Raw genomic sequence first — 4,014 nt, forward strand, 5'->3', positions numbered from 1 at the left:
CTCTCTCTCTCTCTCTCTCTCTCTCTCTCGTTGGCTTGAGCCCACTCCATCAAATTAAATCACATTGTACTACATCCTTCCCTAATCATATTACATCCTAATTTCATATCCTCGAGCTCTCTGGATTGAATGCCTGCTTACGTGGAAGGCTTCTGTAATATAACGTGTTATAGTGTATTTCAAGGATATCATCTGCCGCTCACTACAGTAAAGTACACCCACTCTTGGTATCTCTGCGTGCAGCGAATAAATGAAAGGCCTTTGTGTCATATCTAAGAGTTTACTTTAGAATTACATTTTCATGGTAAGATAAGCTACTGAATCTAATCCCATCATTTCTACTGCAGGCTGACCTACGTTGAATGGGTATCACCGAGGATTGCAAGTCCTTACAAGACTAATATTCGTTTGTATGTGTGCGTCGGCGAGAAAGTACTTAATATTTTTCTATATAGTGATATTACTTAACTTGTAATATCAGTTTTCAGTCTTTTTCCCCACCATTAAATCAACTTTTAAATCCTGAGCCAGAGTAGCAGTTTGAAATAGGGTCATCTGGCCTTTGCTGCAACTTTTCTAACACAGTTTTGGTTTTGCAAAATCACTTTTTAAAAAGGCCGCACAGGCTTAAAGAGTTTGACCCCTCGTTGTACTTCATCTAACAGTTGAATCATTGCGCTCTAATGGGGCACTACTAGAAAGTATCTGGGAAAAGACTCTGTTATACCAACATATGAAGTCCAATGAATAGACAAGCTGTGAAAAATGTACAACGGCTGTGTTCATAAACCTGTTAAAGGCAAATGATGGTTTAATAAAATCACTACAAGACCAATTTATAACGCTGCGGTACCGAGTTCATATCAGATGATACTCTGACGCCCCGTTCCCTGAAGGCAGCACGGAGCTGAGCCACATGAAGAAGACAGGAACGCTAAAGACGATGCGCCGTCTCGTCCAGTTAGAGTTAAACTGGCAGGTTTCAACGATGCAAGTAGTGTGAACTGGTATTGGTGGTAATCTTTGGTGTAAACTTGCCCTACAAACAAATGTCCCCCGGGGGCTCCCCTTTCCAAAATATTTAAATATTATAATCACTTCAAATAATTCAAAAATTCCAAAAATTTCAAATCTCTCTCTCTCTAACTTTTTCTCTCACCCCCAACCAGTCGAGGCAGATGACTGCCCACCTTGAGCCATGGTTCTGCTCGATTTTTCCGCCTCTTAAAAGGAAATTTTTCCTTGAGTCTATTCCCTATTGCTTGCTCTTGGTGGGAATTGTTGGGTTGTTCCAGCACCCCCTCTTCTTCTCAACGCCCCCTGGGGTGCAGTACCACCCCCATTGAGATACACTGGCTTACACCAACACATTCTCACTCCCGTCTCGTAAACTACGGACCCTTGGGCAGGTGCCTTTGTCGTTGTTATCATAAAACATACGCTTGGTGTTCTCCTTTAGCGTCATATAACACACGCTTGGTCGGAGTGTTGGCGTCCATTTTGATGCCGTTAGGTTAACCCTTGTGTTGTCTTCCCGTCAAAATTTAAAATCAATGTTTTTTATCAGTGTTTTTTAACTTTTTGTCCCTTTTGACTTTCTTTAATGTTTGTCACTTTTTTGACGTTTTTAACACTACGTAACACTAACTTAATAACTTTAGTTTTACAGTGTTTTTTGGAATTTATGGTCAATAAACCTCATTTATAGGAAATAGTACCTAATGTTCGAGTTAGAAAAGCAGAAATTAGGAATTATTAAGACTAAAATTAAAGGATTGTATGTTGATGGATAATCACAGGCTATTTCAAAAGTACAATTTGTTCTCCAAATGCTATAAAACTGAATAAGACACACCAAAATTAATGATAGTAGAGATTTGTACTTGCCAAAGAGCGTTGTGTGGAGTCAATCATGTTATTTTGGGTAGTTAAAAAGAACACTGATGTAGGAAAACCGGTCAATGTGACGCGAGGACAACATGAGGGTTAAGGAAATGCTCGTGGGTGGGGTTACGGTTCTGTGACTTTCAGGAATAACGGTCCCTGACACGCCGCAACAAGGGGACGGTTAAGGACACACACGGGACACAAACCCTGCTCTCCTGGGTGAAAGTCCAGTGTTTGACCCATCCAACACCCTGAACCAATGCACTCCCTATGCAGAATTTCCCCCTTACATACTACACGTGTTGAGTTTTAGAAAGTTAAAAACAATGTTTTGAAAAAAAAAATGTATTTCTGTTTATATATGATGCAGCCAGGTTACAAAAATATGCATTATTTGTCTCCGTGAAGACCGACCTTATTGTCTCTCACCTCCCCCCTCTGTCCCTCTGACTCTAAAGAATTGATCAGGTCAAGTCAATACAGAAAGAAGCCTTTTGCTTATAGGACAGGAAGAAATCTTCTGTCTCCATTCTGGTTTCATTAAACCTTTTCTTAATTCTTCGTTGGAACCCTAGGCTCTCTTTGTCCTCATCAAATCTAAGAACACATGAGAGTTAGTTAATTCTAACACTCGCTAAACCCCGTCTAGATGTTGCTCTCCCCATTACGCTCTACACACACGTCAAAGGGCGCCATTTTTGTCGCATCAGACGCTGACAGCCACCGTCCAAACGTCCATATTTTACGAGTTCGGAGTTGCTCAGACCGACCAGCCCCTCTTTTTCTATAGCCCACACACAGCTGCTGCATTTCTCTCCTCCATGTAGGAGGGCCAAGCATTCAGCTAACTCGTCAAAAACCTGCTGGCACCACTGGTGGCCCCACTGTAGTCCAGTGTTTCTGGCAACACTAAATCCTCCCCTTTACGGGCTTAGTTTATAGCACCCTGGTCTGAAAGAACTGTGTTTTATAGCTAGTTTTAGTGTCAATAAATACGGCCCTAAAAAATAAAAACACTGTTGCAGCAATGCTGCCTCACAGGCTCTTCTCTGCCTGCGTGCCTGTTGATTAGGAGGCAATTGTAGATTGATGAGTCGTGACAGAAGGATGAAAATGTGTTCCCAATGGTGTCCTTGGTGCTAAGCACAACACTGTACACCGCCAAAAATAGCTACTTTACTTCTTACTCTCACAGAATTCATCCAGTGTTGGAATCTGAAAGTGTGGGAACAAGTTAGGGGATCATTGTAGTTTGTGTCCAAGCTCGCGTACATCTTCTCTTCTGAGAAAAATCAAAACACGCATACTCCTGGAATCAGCAGGACTTAACCGTTCAAGTGCAGATGCAGTATCAATAACGGTGTCTCTGATGTTAATGGGAGATTAACATCCACAATTCTGCTTAGAAATCATTCAAAAAGACACTCCCAGTGACTTAAGATCTTGCTTGGTAATCGCTTCAGTATCAAACATCGATCAATTATATCACTCATCAATTGGGACATTGCTATTATGATAGTGGATTTCCATCGTAATATTTTTATTTGTAATCTTTGGTTTGTGCGCTGCTGCACAACGCTAACATCGTCAAAAGGGATGGCAATAGTCCGACCAAGCTGATTTAAGTAAAGCGTGTTGTATGATGCTAGAGGAAATTTTTAGCGTCAATAACAACGACACAGGCACCTGACCAAGCGTCCGTATTTTACGAGATGTGTTGGTGTAACAGGCATAGTGTGTGTGGGCTGTGCATAAGCCTGGGCGCATTTTACCAGTGTGCTGTTAAAGTAACAATGAATACCTGCGCAATTGACTCTAGACCAGGTTTTTCGTTGGTCAATCACTTGGTCATCACTTCCCACTTCCCACATACTTTCAGGACATGGACAATCCAACTTCCTCTTTTTCTGTATTCCTTCTCTCTTTTTTACCTTCCACATCTGGCCTCTTGCTCCCTTCCTTTCTTCTGTCTTTTCTTTTCCTCTCCTCCCCTTCAGTATTTCTTTAAATATTTTCCTAAGCCTTTTTCCTAATTTGGCTGGCTCCTCTTCAGTTTATATTCAAGTATTAATCCAAAACACCTCCAGGTTACCCTCCTTTTACACACACACACACACACACACACAC

General features: G+C 41.5%; 1 long non-coding RNA gene across 1 annotated transcript in view; it reads left to right on the forward strand.

Moving 5' to 3' along the window:
• The first annotated feature begins 2,558 nt into the window (after positions 1-2,558).
• The window catches only part of LOC116697298 (uncharacterized), a 5,453-nt gene continuing 3,997 nt past the window's right edge, over positions 2,559-4,014 (forward strand). The window contains exon 1 of the long non-coding RNA XR_004333987.1: positions 2,559-2,642. This is a non-coding gene — a long non-coding RNA (uncharacterized LOC116697298). The remainder of the gene's footprint in view (positions 2,643-4,014) is intronic.

Source organism: Etheostoma spectabile, chromosome 10 (genome assembly GCF_008692095.1).
Source record: "Etheostoma spectabile isolate EspeVRDwgs_2016 chromosome 10, UIUC_Espe_1.0, whole genome shotgun sequence".
Lineage (NCBI taxonomy): Eukaryota > Metazoa > Chordata > Actinopteri > Perciformes > Percidae > Etheostoma > Etheostoma spectabile.